The sequence below is a fragment of the Corvus moneduloides genome, chromosome 1, assembly GCF_009650955.1.
Source record: "Corvus moneduloides isolate bCorMon1 chromosome 1, bCorMon1.pri, whole genome shotgun sequence".
In the NCBI taxonomy this organism is placed as follows: domain Eukaryota; kingdom Metazoa; phylum Chordata; class Aves; order Passeriformes; family Corvidae; genus Corvus; species Corvus moneduloides.
Genome location: NC_045476.1, coordinates 70554840 through 70569801, shown reverse-complemented (window position 1 = coordinate 70569801; position 14962 = coordinate 70554840). Strand labels below are relative to the sequence as shown.

At 40.6% G+C, this 14962-nt stretch overlaps 1 long non-coding RNA gene across 1 annotated transcript in view; it reads left to right on the top strand.

Moving 5' to 3' along the window:
* The window catches only part of LOC116446733, a 62416-nt gene extending 50292 nt beyond the window's left edge, over nt 1–12124 (top strand). The window contains exons 4-5 of the long non-coding RNA XR_004241330.1: nt 7462–7545; nt 10682–12124. This is a non-coding gene — a long non-coding RNA (uncharacterized LOC116446733). The remainder of the gene's footprint in view (nt 1–7461; nt 7546–10681) is intronic.
* The last annotated feature ends 2838 nt before the right edge of the window (nt 12125–14962 follow it).

Sequence of the window (14962 nt, the reverse complement as noted above, 5' to 3'; positions counted from 1 at the left end):
GACATCAGTGATGCCCTGACCAGCAAGGTGGCTTTCAGGGCAAGTGGGGGTGCAGTCTGCTGTGTCAGGAGAGGGCTCATAAAGCTTTTTTTTAAACATCGTCACATCTTGGTTATCTGTTGGCAATAACAGGTTTTCCTGTCAGAACAGTCAATGCAGAGGTAGAAACAATAATTCAGCTAACTAGCTAGAATAAATGATCTGGGGCCTGTGGCAATGCAGTGGTATAAAGTGTTAAAAAATGGGCTGAAGACAACTTCTGAAGAAGTGTTGTCATTTACTGAGAAATTTACTATGCCAGCTAGTGTAAGTCCAAATATTAAACTTGTTAAGATTTTTATTTTTTTTAAAGCAACTGTAGCATGAAGGAAAAAATTATAGATGTTGAGACTTTGTTCTTTTTTTAAAATGGAGCCTTGTTACTGAGCCAGAACATGAAAAGTGTCTAGAAAGAGAACGCAAACAAATTAATCCGTTCTAATCCAATAGAATACAAAAGTAGGCATAAAACAATGGCTGAACAAAATGAACTCAGATTTATAATTCTTTTACTATAATGTAGCAGTAGTCAGTAACAAAGGAAATTCATTTTGCGTTGTTCACTTTGTGATGTTTGTTAGATTGGCAATGTCCTGTGAAAATGCTGTACCTCAGACAGCAGAATACAGCTTTTTCTAGGATATATATATAAATATTCTTATTTTTTGTGTGCTTCTAAAAAGGGAAAATTAAGACATGCTATACTGTACTCCTAGTTCTAACCTGCTATTTCAGATGTTTTAATTTGCCAGACTCAAGTGAGGACTCATTCAAAGATTTAATATGTGCTGCCCCCATCGTTTGTGATAAACATGCATTCTTGCCTGCTAGTCAGAGAATTGCAGTGCTTAGGTGGTGTGTATATGTCAGTCTGGTTTGGTGCTTCAGGTTATTTTTCACTGTTGCTGAGGTTAACTGGTGAATCAGAGTGATTCTGTGCTTACAGCTATATAACCAGAAGCATAAGTTGGCCTGTAAGTAGTTGTTAATAGAGCAGGAACATGTTTATATATTTTTGTTAGACCTGCCTCCTAGTGAAAAAAGTCATTATGCATTAGGACAGATTGTATTAATTGTTTATCTCTCCTTCCACATGGTGAAACCAATCTTTCATGAACTCACAGAATGTTTCAATCAAATTTGACAGTGGCCTAGGCTTTATGTAAGTGTCTTAAGTTCTCAAAAGCAGGTGGTCAGGTAGAAGGGAGAAGGCAGCAAGAAGGTTTCCAGGCTGCAGGACTCAGAACTTGGATCCTATCAGACCTCTGAGTGCCCACGGTGGAAGGAAGCCCTGAGATGCAGGTGCTCGTGGAATCTGCTGCTCACAGAACTACTTGTCTGTAAGGAAGACAAAAAGTGCTTACCAGTCCTGATAAATTCTGCTTCTGCTCATGATTCTAAATACTTTTACATTTTAAAAATATCTGCTGGTTTTGGTTAGAGGGAGAGAGAAAGAACACTTAGGACTTTGCACACACCAGTGCTATGGTTTTGTAAATGTCTGCGCTAACAATAGCAGTGTGCTATCCACAATGGGAAGTCCCCATTCCTGGCCTTCCCTCTGCTGCTTTCCACCACCCCTGTCCTGGCTGCACCAAACTGTTTTCATATGAACTCTGGCTCTCAACACCTTTCCAACCTCTTCTTTTTATTTGGGCTCATTTTTCTGCAGATTAGCGAGTTGAACCAGCACACAGAGATAGGAATCAGTGTCCTTACTACACACTTCCAATTTCACAGAGTCTGTTCCCAGTCCCCAGCATGGTAAGACATGTGAATGTCTTAATTCAGACCCCTCTGCTGGCCTAGGAATGGGAAGCAGAAACAACCTAGTTGGGATATTGTAAGGTCTGGTTTTGCAGCTATGTCTCACAGTTAGTTTGAACAGAATCCAGCTGAACAGGAACTCTGAGGGTGTTTTCTTCTCTACCTCCTCATTCTTTAGCAATGATTGCTATAACCTGCAGCACTGGTGGAAATTACTCAGGTCCTCCAATGGCCTCAGAAAGGGGACAGGGATTAACTGAAGCACTAACAGCTGAAATGGCTACTCCACCAAGCAGAAACAATAAGAGACATAGAAAGTGACCTTGGTTTCTGTGTGCTCTGTGTCTCACAGCTTAAAAAGCATCTCAGTGCTGGTTGTAAGATGCTGAAGTAAGTAACAGTGCTATCTGCTGTGACCTCACAGGGGTTCTCAAACAAAACCTGGATGTACACATTTTGCTATTTGTGTGATGTCTGCATGCATGATAGTTGTCTTGGCAAAGCAGAGAATGCTTTCTTTAAATCTGTTACTTTTGAATTCATTTTTCAACTAATTGCCTTTGTGCAGCAAATTGCAGTACCTTTCTCTTGTATTCAGGGAGCAATATACTGCTTGTGGCTAATTTTAACATCTCTGTTCCCGTGCACAGAAAGCTGAAAGATTCTGCTTTCTTGGCAGAAAACAGCAGCAACTTCAAATCCTGTTAAATTGAGTCAGTAGAGTGATTTCTATTGCAATGGGAGAAGCATTCGGAGGTAGCAATTGTACCAAGCTCACACCTAAGGCAAAGAAAAAAGACTGGCTACTAAAAGATCCTGACTGAGATATTTTCAAAAGTGCCTTAATCTCCTGGGTGTCCAGCAAACACTGGGCATCTGCAAGTGAGGTCTTGACATGTGAAGCTCATTATAGCTTTGGGATGGGATGAAATTAAGTCTAGAGCTGCCGTTCAGCCCTTCAGCTCTATATGTAGGGATGCCGAACCCATGGTCTGGGTGCCATATCTGCTGTCTGTACACAGCCTCCTGCTGTGTTTTTTGAGGGTCTCATAGGTCTGTCAGTGTCACCTTATGAGGAATTCTCTTGGTCCCGGTGACCCAACTACGGCAAGTGGCTTGTTTTGCAGCACCAGCCTTACCACCCAGTTTCCCACCCACCCTACCATCTTTCCAAGAGTGTGCCCACCATGTAGTTCACAGGCAAAAAAGCTACAGTATCAACTGCAAGGACGTTTTAAGTAAACACTTGGCTTCACTAATGCAGAGTTTTGAACGATGTACACTGACAGTGCCAAGACTAGCCACCACAGCTGAAACTTGTGTACTTTGTCTTTTATCACTTTCTGCAGTGGCTCTAAGTAAGGTTGTTCTCACAGTCCTGCCTCAAAGCTTGTGTTTACTTCATAGGGCATGGAAGCATGTCACAAATTGATTTTGATGGAAATAAGGGGACAAAAAAGTACATGTTCTCATGTTGTATCTCTTTGCTCTGGCACTATGCTAATTCACTCACTTTTCCGTGCTTCTGTTTTGTAATGTATTCCCTGTCCTCTTACTCTGTTATCCTGGCTGGCCCATCTTTGTTAAACATCCATATTCAATCAACAAGTAAACCATCAAATGAGGAGTCCTGCAGTTCAAATATGAAACTCTGATTCATATGGGAAGTGGGTTTTTTGAATTTGCTTTAATGAAAGCAGTCTCAGCAGCTCACAGACACAAAAAAACCCCCACACATGGAAAATATGTGTAAGCTGTTATTGCTTCAGCTTTGAGGAAAATGTTTATGTTGTGCCGTGGTTAATACAAATTAAATTATTGTTGTTAAATCCCCAAATGATTTTGTTTTGTTTTGTTTGGGATAGGCCCATGCCTTTCTTTATTTGTAGGAACAAGCAGAAGACAGAAAATGATCTTACTGAAATGATTTATTGTTTTGGTTTACAGCCATGAAAGGGAATGGCATTTTCAAGGCTGTATGTGTGCCCAGCTGTTGGCAGCTCACATTTCTATGGTCAGAGGATAAGATTATTCACAGAAAAAAATATTGATTTATCTTCTATCACACTTTAAATGCTCATTAGAAGTTAGCTCCCAGCACTACCAGTCAGGCTTTGTTGTTTTGCGAGTGTGAAAGCGGCTGAGGTGCACGTGCAACTTCTCTTTTCTAAAACCTGATCATCGTAAGCATACTTGGAACACATTTCTGCCCTGTTTTCCATAAAGTTTCTAACATTTACGTTGAATTTCTGAGTGAACAGAATAAGAATCATACACAATTTAGTTTAAGTACAGTCTACCTGTATTGCTTCCATAACTATTACTATTGCTTAAAAGAATAGCAGTTTCCAGATTTAAAACACTGACAGAGGTTGTAACATTAGCATACCATTTTTCCCCTTTTGCTTTGTGAATTCCGAATTCAATTATGCTTTCTGGAGACTGAGTACAGTCACATTTTAAATTCAAAGGCACAAGTACAATTTATATGGGCTGACTGGTTGCTGATCGGAAGAGAAGGATACCATTTCTAAGTGTAGTTTTCATTTTATTCTTCGCAGTTACTAGCTTCTACTGTGGCTTTGGAAAGAAAATGTTAGCAGCAGTATCAGTATAAAAAACGGAGGAAATAGCATTATTGGGAACAGAGTAATCTGGTCTCCTTCCTACCTCTACTGTCCATCTGCCATGGGCTAGAAGAAATTATTGGTGATAAGGAAAATTATACCAAGAGAAATTTAAGTGCCTCTCATTTATGGGGCATATAGAAGTCAAGCTGAGTGTCCAGGTCACTTCTAGATAAATAAAGAATGAATAAAACCTGCAATACTAAAGTAACAGTAGGAGCAAGCCTTGTCACTGTCCTTACCTTTTGCCATAAACATATGTGAGTCAGGGCAGCAAGGTAAACTTCATAGCATGACCTGCAGGGTCTTTGGGGCCAGCATAGAATATTAGTTCTGAAACCATGGAAGAATCTCTCTGTAGCTACTTCTTTGTCCTTCATTTTGTAGCAGTTTGCTGAACAACAGCTCAAAAATCATGAGCTTTTCCTAAATTTTTCAGAATTGTGTGTATGTGTTAAAAAGTTACTTGTTTTGTTCTTTGTTACTTCTAGCTCTCAATTTCCTCTACAAACAGAAATAATAAAGTTTTCCTTTTTAGTAAGGTCCCTGAAATTTTTCTATCAGTGCAGTAACTTATGATCTGGAAATAATTTAGACTTGTTTAAAATTTCAGTTTTGCAAGAAACAGAAACAGACTCCTTAGACTTTGGGGTTTATTAATGTCAGAAAAAAAAATCAAAACTTAAATTAGTGTTTTGGAAATACGTTTGATAGTGTTTGATTTTAAAAAAATCATTATTAAAAAAAGCCATCACTTTCAGGGCATGCAGGATTTTATAGTGTAATAATTTGAGAAATTAATTTGGGAAATTAATTTTCATTCCAGTGAAGTTTAAAATCAGCAATTAAGGGTTGAGCATACAAACTAAGCAACACCATGGAAAATATGGAAGGCTTACAATTTGCTTTGTATTATCTGCTGCACATGTGGAGCTAGGAGACTGCAGATCACAAGGGATAGTGAATTCAGTTGTTGCTTCTAAAAAGGACTTCTGATTCTCTAAAGAGATGTGCTTTTGTCTGAGAGAACCCTTGGCATCTGCATGATGTACTGGAATGTACCGCCTTACTTGCAAAGCTGGAACTGTGTGTTATGTTCAAGAATTTATTTAATAATATTTTTTCTATGCTAGTTTTCTGGAAGCTTCAACTTTGCATGTTTATTTACAGATTAATTGAAAATAGCCTTGTATACCTTTTCATCCATCTATCATCTCCTTCAGCGTTTTAAGGGAACTTAAGTATTCTTATTTGGTGTTATTTTCTTTTTCCTTTTTTTTTTTCCCCTTTCTTTTTTTTTCTTTTCCTGGACTCAGCTGGTCTTTTCTTAAATGAGAAGAAAGTTGTTTTGATTTCCTCTGTTTTCTTTCCCTTCCTTCTCCCTGTCTATACCTCTCAATGGAATTTGACTAGCAGAACCAAGATTTTTGTCTCTGTAATCATACATTGTCAACAATGACAAGAGGTGTAATTAGGTTCATAACCAGATTGTATAATAGAATCACAATCTCTCAAATGTTTAATTCCATTGGCTGAGTGTCCAGACAGCTGACCATAATTGCCAAGTACATAAATGTTTGCAGGTCTGTTACTGGTTGCCATAAACTTAAGTAAGACTGATTTGTAAAAAAAGTGATATTCTCCTGGCCTAGATTTTAGATAGACATCTTTCTATGGCAAAGATTCAGTCCTTCTAAAATCGTCATATATGCAAGTATCAGCCTCAGATTTCAATAGGGAAGGATTCTTAATTTTTAGGCTCGTCCTGGGGTAAGTTCTCAGTCTGCAAAGTTAAAAGTTCTGTCACTTAAAAGGCAAGAGAGCATGGAGGAACATAGCTTACTGGATTCATCTGAACAAGGCTGAGTGGACTGGAGAAAGCCCAATGAATTAAACATGCTTTTGAAATCGCTGGTATTTTAAATAGCAACTTTGGGCCTGGTCATTTGCTCCAAAGACTTTAAGTGGTGTGGTAGGCCACTGTTGGAGGCTGTAGTTCTTAAGAGTTAGGGTGAAATGCGGGTGCCATGGAAATGAATAACAAAAGCCCGAGATCTCAGAAAGGGGCCATGATTTAACTCAGCATCCAGCTTTTTCCCCCTTGCCAAAGAAGACACTAAAATGCAAAGCAATTTCAAGAGAGAGCAAAGGAGAGGAGAAACTTTCCATGCTAACAGGCATTGATCAAGCAGGCCATTTTATAAAGAAAGACATATAATGAGGGCTTACTCACAGTTAAGGGAATTTTTATGTCCCAGGGTTTTTCCAGTTTTGCCAGATGGTAAGTCAAAAACAAGGCAGGAGGAAGAAGGCGGCCATAGAAAGAAATACTTTGGCTACTTGTACATTGCAGAGAATCAAGTTCTTGTGCTAGTTTTTAAGTATTATATGTCCAGAGGGGAATAGCAGAAAGAAACACAGAATTGTAATGAAAGTATAAGTAGACCCAGACCAACGGGAAGCTCAGTGTGACTCTGACAAGCTTTAATTTGCCAAAACGTTGCTTGTGCTGCAGTAGTTTCCCTTTATCCCCATAGTGCAGATGTCTTTAAGAGTAGGAGGCATGCTCCTCCCATTCCAGTTTCCTAGAAATGGATGAAAGCTTAAATATTTCCACATGCAGAGAGTTATTTATTTATTTATTTATTTTCCTCACACCAGCAGACCTATTTCTCAATCATAATTTTTCATTTCTCTCTCTTTGCCAAAGTCTTTTACAGTTCCTTGCCACTGGGGGCGATCCAACACAGATATTGCCGTGGCCAGTCCTTGTGCTTTGCAAGCACAGTCCTGGGGAGCTCGTGACAGTTCAACCAGCTAACTTGAAGAAAGAAATGAATACAGTCAGGCCACATAAAAACAACATCTACTGTGTTTCACTAGAAAATGAGATATTTATCTCTGAGGAAGAAGGAAAGATGATAGCAACTTTAAGATTTAAATTGATCCAAGTATATGATGCTAAAGATCCTAAATGGTTTCAAATTGCGGAAGATTATGTTGTAATTTGTATATATTGCTTCCGTAGGCTGCTGAGGAAGCTAATTGCTATACATCCTGTGGTTAAGTTATCATCTTTCTCAATGACTGAAGATCATAATTTTATCTTTAGGTGAGTTTATTGCTATCTGTCTGTTACGTTCATTTGTATGCTGGAGCAGTGCTGACAAGCGTCCTGTTGTTCCCTGCACAATTTGTGTCAGCCAACCAGGTTAGTGAAAGAGTCACCTCTGGGAAACTGCTGTAGAGGAAATAAGCCCAGTCCCCTGAGAGAGCAAGTTTTCTTTTTCTTTTTTCTTTTTTTTTCCTCCCCTAGCAGGACCAGTGAGTAGAGGCTGAGGCTGGAAACAGGGTCTTGGGCTGGGTTCATGTGCATTCCAATCGAACTGACTGCACATTCACAAACAACAAAGTGTGCAATATCAAAGCAGGTGTTTAATAACTGTACAGCTGTAAGTGGAGATGAGATATCCCCGTGGTGTTGGAAGAAGCTGGTGGTTTTGTTGAGCAGCTTTCACCCTGATGTACAGTGACTCCATGATAAGAGCAGCCTACATAGGATGAGTGCTGAGAAGATGGGATTGCTGTTTGCCCCCATTTGCCCTCACCTCAGCCATGGGAGTGCTGGCATCTGGAGGAGCAGTCACACACCACCAGCTTTGTTCAGTCTTATATTTTATTCTGTAACTGGTGTACTAAATGCAGATCAGAGAGACTGCTAAGGAAACTTTTGTTTCCTTAAGCAGAAAGGTAAATGAAACAGTGGAAGGATTTATTAATTGCCAAATGAATTTATTCTTGTGATACACAGCGTGAAAGACTATGCATGTGGAAAGAATTCTGCATGTGGAGCAGCCTGTTAAATGGTTGGGGACTGATGGTAGAGACAATAGGCTCTTTTGCTACCTTGTCTGCTTTTCCTTTTGAAATGTTCTCATAGTCTTCTTTTTCTAGCACAGATTTGGATCTTTTGCATATAAGAGTCTTTTCTTAGCTTGCTAAAGGGAAAAGCACATTAAGAATGACAAAGGGAAGATGCACATAACTACGAAGAAAGGGTAGGAACATATGAATGCCAACTGTTAAAAAGACACATTGGTTTGCAAAAAAACCCCCAAAACCTAAACAGAAGACCACAATCAAACCCCAAGACAAAAAAGAGAATAAAGTAAATGTGTATCTTTGGTTTTTTGTATTTCTGATTGACCCAAATGAGACAATTCTTCAGAGAGTGCTCTGTAAGGAGTGAAATCTGAGGAAAAAATGCTAGAATAAAAAGAAAAACATACCTTAGCACTCTGGGGTGCAGAATCAGTTTACAGGGGAAGTGAAGTCAAACCCCCGCATCTGAGTACAGCCTCCAGAAATGTTAAGGAGTATTCAGTTTGGGTTTAGGCCTAACTTCAGATTAGATGAAACTCCAGGTTTTCTCCCAAAGTTTACCATTATTCATGATAATTAAAGGTAAATGCCAGGGGTTGTTGTCTGTATTCATCAAGACAAGATGAAGTGAAGGAAACTCTTCTTGATGCTCTCCTTAAAGTCAATAATGAGATTTGATGTCAACACACTCAAGCAAATGTTGTATTTAGAGATTAGGGTGGGAACATAGCGGGGCATCAAGCTGTGGGAATTAGGCTGGATAAGAGGCAGTTTCCAGTGAAGGTGGCCAGATGTTTGGGCTGCTGGTTGAGGAGGTGTGGGCTGGAGATGGATGTGGGATAAAAAGAGGGGAGGTGACTTAAGAGGTGTTAATTCTTGGCACAGATAGTGGCTGGGCATGGCACCACTGTTGGACAGCTTGTTGATGGGAATCATGAGACATGTTGGGAGAAAAGATGTCAGATAAAACAACTGCTCATGTTTCTGAACCTCTGAATAGATTTGGGGTTTTTATGAATGTTGATGGTGACTTGGCTGTACAACAATTCTTGCTTTCGAAACATTGAAATGTAAGACTGTGTCACTTTCTGCTAATACACTGAATTTTAAGTAACCTTTACAAATAAATAGGTATGCTAATATGTGTGTGAATAACAACTTCCCACACTGGCCAGCCCTCCAGGCAGAGAGAGGAAAGCATGGGAGAGACTGTCCGTCCTCACAGATGGGATTCAGTTAATGTAAATGGGTGACGCTGACAGACGTACGTTAGTTTGGCTAAAACTTTGGAAGCTACCTCTGAAATCCGAGTGTCAAGGTTAATCCTGTGAAATGTGAGATATCTGCAAAAAACAGAAGCGAGCTGCTTCTCAGCCAATTTCTATCAATATTCACATCCTGGGCTGGATGGAATGGCTGCAGACAGATTTCTATCCAGTAGAAAAGTCTGGACAAGCTCGTGCATTCCAGCTCTGCTTGCCCTAGGAAGCTGTACAGCATTTTTCTACATGCACAGCATGGTAGCTGATCCAAGGAGTAACCAGAGCAGCTCCTGCATTGATTAAACCAAAGGGTCCAAGGGCTTGCAAAGGCTTAAGCGAAACCTCACTGCACAATGTATTGGGATGGCAAAAACTTGGAGCCTTTCAGCTTTGGAATGAAAATGCTTCTGACGTGGCTGTCTTGCTCACTGGCTGTAGCAAGGAGCGGGTTGTTAGGTGCCCTCCTGCCTTTGCTGCGCCGTTTGGGTTGCGACACGCCTGGGCCGTGGTTGGAGGGGAAGGAAGCCGAGCGCCCTGTCTCTGACTTTGCACCACATGTTTCAGAGCGCGGTCGTTCACTCTCACATTTTACAAAATCAATTTCCATTCTGTCATGGTATTTCACACATTTGCGTTCTGAATAAGTTAGAGAATATTCTACAACTTACAAAAATAACTTTAGTTTTAATTTTTCCTGTTACATGAAGAAACCTATCCATACTTTATCTGTTACAGATGGAAAAACTACATATGGAGAAGTCAGATCTATTAATTAGTTTATAGGCACAAAGTCCCCTAAAGAGTGCCATGAATCCATGTGTTATTCTTAAGAGCTGTCTGAAGTACTTGCACTGAATAATTTATTTCAATTTAGCCCTCTTTCTGCTGTTAATTATCCAAGATCAGATTTTGCTTTTTGGAATTTTATTGTTTTGGGGTTTTTTTCTTAACAATTTTCCCCATTTACCTAAATTCACTGAAATGCTCTCTGAATTTATTTCAGCCTACTGAGGTATTCAAGCCGTCAACACTCATTGAGTGTGTTCTGTTTTTTCTAGTTCATGATAGGATGATTATTAACTTCTGTTGTTTTTAATCTTTCAGCCATTATTTAAATCCTAGGAGAATGAAGAAAGGGTGAGGAAAGCAGAAGAATCGGAAAATCAGCCACATGAGAACTCCAAACTGTATTACTGTCTATTTCATCTTTGAGGACTCTTTCAGGACCCTAGCTAAGAATGTGGCTCTGTTGCTCTAGGAAAAGAGGGCCAAATAGCATCTTCCCAATGCTCTGTAGCTCTGTGGTGTTGGAGAGAGCTAGACTCAGGTAGGCAGGAGCATGTAGTGGGACCAGGAAGCACTTATTTCCATGCTCAGCCCTGATTACTGTTCCCTGAATTCAGCAACGTTAGGCTCCACTGTGAGATTCTTTCAGCATGAGAGACAAGAAGGGCCAGGGCAATAGGCTGGGAAAGAGTTGGGCAAAAAAGGGTGAGGTAGAAGAGTGGCAGTAGTTTGAGGGTTTTGGTTTTCGTTGTGGATTATTTTACATGTGAGGTTTTACTTGGCCTGTTTATAAAATAAAACCAGCAAAATGTATGGCCTAGTTAAACCTTCATACAACAACATAACAGGGTAATGTAATCTGTACCCTCATTGAATTGCTGTTAATTTTGCTTGCTAAATTAGAATTATTCACGCACTCTGTGCAAAAATGCTTTTTCAGCATTTTTTGGTGCATCTGCTCTTGTGTGGTGTAACTGTAGTAGTAGTAATGGAAAAGCTATCCTGAAAAATTAGATTAAACTCTACTGAAATCGTTACCACTGTATCTTTTATTCTTCTAACATCGCCCTGTGAACACACCAGCAGCCCTGTGTTAGGTAATGTACATGTTGGTGGGCACTCATCATCCCAGAGCACAGGGCCAGATCTGGTGAGGATCTGCAGACACTTGGAGATAGGATATATTTGCTATTGTTCTCAAGGGCAAAATGAAGTAACTGATGGGATTGGCAAGAGCACTGGTTGCAGCTTTAGCATCAGAATACCTTCTAAATCCGTCCCTGATCCTAGATAGACAAGAACATCAAAGAGGACTGGAGAAAAATGTGTGTACCTGTGTCTTTCCCAGAGGACCTCAAAGGAGAAAGTAACTTCCCCAGAATTAGCCAGAGAATCTGAAGCAGTGTTGGACTTCGGACCCAGATCTTGCAGTATGTTGCCATAAACACAGAACATAGAAATGCTTTTGGACAGTGAATGGGGAAAAGGGTCAAAATTCAAAGTAGTTCACAACTGTGTCTGAGAAAATATTTGCAGATACATCCTCTTACTCATTCCTCTGTCAGTTAGTAGTAAGTGTTGCATTTGGGGCTCTGTAAGAGCTGAAAGATTTATTTGGCTGTATATGATTTATTTATTCAGGTAACTCCCTCTGGTACTATTTATGTAGTTGTGCATTTTCATATTCGAGTAACTTAGTGAAATGCAACGTGTTGATGTACAACTGGAATGTTAAGCAAATAAACAGTGTGTTGGGCCCCACTTTTGTTGATTAGGTCATGCTTTAATTAGGTTTTCTGTATGAATTCATATCTCTTGCTGGATATTAGGACAGGCAGCAGGCTGCCACAACTTGGCACTGGGACTTCTGGGTTACCGCCAGTCCTTGTACACAAAAACTGTCTTGATAGAATGGTGATAAGGGCTCGGGGGAGATAAGGGCTGTGTTTCGGCCCAATGGCTTGACCTTGCTCTTGTTGATCCAACAGCAAGAGTCCTATCGATTTCAGAGTGTTTGGGACACATGAATACATTTTCATTCTGGAGAGCTGCATGCAGGCAGATGGGAAGAACTGCTGGTGCTGATGCAGAGTGCAGTTTGTTGATACACAGGTGCCTGTTCTTGCGCGAATCAGTCCTTCCTTTGGCACGGCAGCTTTATGTATCCGTGTTTTGTGTGTGAACGCAATGTTTGTCAGGCACTTGTTTGGCAGTCCTGGAGACAGAAGTTCTCTGTGCGCTGGGTGTCTGCCTTGGTGGTGCTAATTCACAAGCTGTGTTGCAATGCTTGCCTGGGTATCAGAAGGCAGGTCCGAGACACTGGTGAGTGTTCACCAGGCCTGTTAACCCCATCAGGCTGTAGCCACACACTTGAGTTTGATATTCTCATCACCTAAATTCCTAAATGTACTTCTAAGGCACACTCCCTTCTAACACAAGCTGCCCAAACATCTGTGGCGAGACTAAGGAAAACATGGAGAAAAAGACCCGAAGATGAATATTTCAGCAGAAACGTGGGAAGGAATGCAATGTAGCTCACGCAAAACCTTCTGTAGTGTATGCCATAAATTAACACAATATAAATTTATACATATTTACACCACATAGACTAAAATATATAAATCCTCAATACTCAGCCTTCTGTAGTAGGTGTAAGCAAGCAGTCCATATGTTTAGCTGATTTCTGAGGAGCTCTAGGGAACAAAATGTATCTTTGTGGAACTTGTGATATTAAGGAGATTATAAACTAGGGTAATCAGTGCAGTTCTCAAAAAGGGTTGGCTTTTCTGCAGGCTGAAAACAAGCAGCCATCTCCTGATTTGCTATCTGAGGCTTTAATTCAGCCAGGTGCTAAAATACACGTGGAATATTTAAATGCATGAACAGTCCTATTGATGTTGAAGGCCCAGAGATCAATCCCCACTCGCTGGATTTTCCTGGCTTTAGGCTGCATGAGTCCATTTTCCTCTTACATTTGTGTACTTTCATTGCAAATACAAGCTTTTAACATCTCATTAGGTACCAGGTGTTTCCTTTTCCACCATATCATACTGACTATTCTAAGCCAGTAACATATTAGCCCCCTTTTGTACAGCTGTGCAGCAGAGAACTGGTTATCTAACATTTGTTCTGTCTCTTGTTTTTTTAAACAAGAAGAGAAAAATTTTTGGTATGTTTAAGATATGACATCTGAAGTCTAAATGTCAGGATTTTCTTCCCAACTATACCTAGTTTCCAGGAATTAAGAGGAATCATGTGATTCATGAGTAATCTTTTGTGATTTGTATGTCTGAAATGCTGGGAAACCCTCCTTTTAACAGGGAAGAGGAGGAGAATGAAGGAAAATGGGGCGAAGAAAATGGAGACATTGTTTGTAGGTTTTATGATAAACTGTCCTGCCACTTGTTCTTTAGCAGAGAGACAGGGTATTGGCAGCCTCTCACTTTGGCCACCTCCTCATACCAGTGCCTATGATAGCCTAGAAAGTCTCTAGAGATGGAAAGGAGCCCTTCCAAAGCACAGTTTTCTGGTGCTGCTGTACCAGCACAGTTTTCACCTTACACTAATGTTCTACTTCCCCATTAAAAAACGCCTCCAAAAGTATCTGATCAGGCCCAGCATCTCCAAGCCACACCACCAAGCTGACGTTCTAGCAACATGTGATAGTGTGCAAGGTATCAGCACAGAGAGGTGCAGCCAGGGCCTAGTGGGGATTAAGACTTCATGTATGTGCAATGACTGTGTCCTGCTTTGTGGCTCTGGTACTGGGAAAATCTCTTAGTAGAAATATGAGCAGATACCAGCAAAACTAGAAGAGGCTGGGTTCATGCCAGCTGCTGTATGATGCTAGTTTAAACTTCTAAAAATATCAAAAGCTATGTACATTAAAGAAAGTCTCAGAACGTAACCTGCACTGGGCCATTTCAAAAGGCACATCAGTATTTCCTGCAGCTGTATACCTCCTTTGGCAGGGCTGCAGACAACAAGCTTCTCATCACCTGTGGCTCTCTGCAGTCAGGGATACGGATCCAAGACCCAGATATCCTTCTCAGTCACTTTGGGAATAGACGCAGACAAGGACCAAATGGAGGGGATGCTCTTCATAGGTCAGAGCATCCTGCCCTGCCTTTCTTTCCAGGCTGCGGAGAAACCGTGAAATGTGTGAGCAGCAAAGACTGCCTTTCCAGCATACCACAGGAGTGCAGCCCTAGTGAGTGTCGTAAGGTGTCATCTCCTCCTGATGGAAGGTAGGGTGATGGGAGAGAAGCAAAGGCAAGTGGACTTTGATGTGGATGATATTGCAAGGAGTACCTGGCAGTCAGAAGCTAAGCATCAATTAAATTTTGGGCCTTGAGGGAAAGAAGTAGTCCCTATTTTATTACAGAAGGTGAAAGCCATGGCCATTATGCTGAAGAGAATCACAAGCCTTTTTTTTTTGCAAAGCACTAGGAGCCAGTGTCACTCTACATTACAACAAATCTAATTTTCTGTGTTGCTGATGGCCAGTCTTAGGATATGTGACTGCAGCACGTAGCACTGCTCTGTCACCTCCCAAAATACCTTTTTTTTCCTTTTCCTATTTGTCTATATGTAAGAACA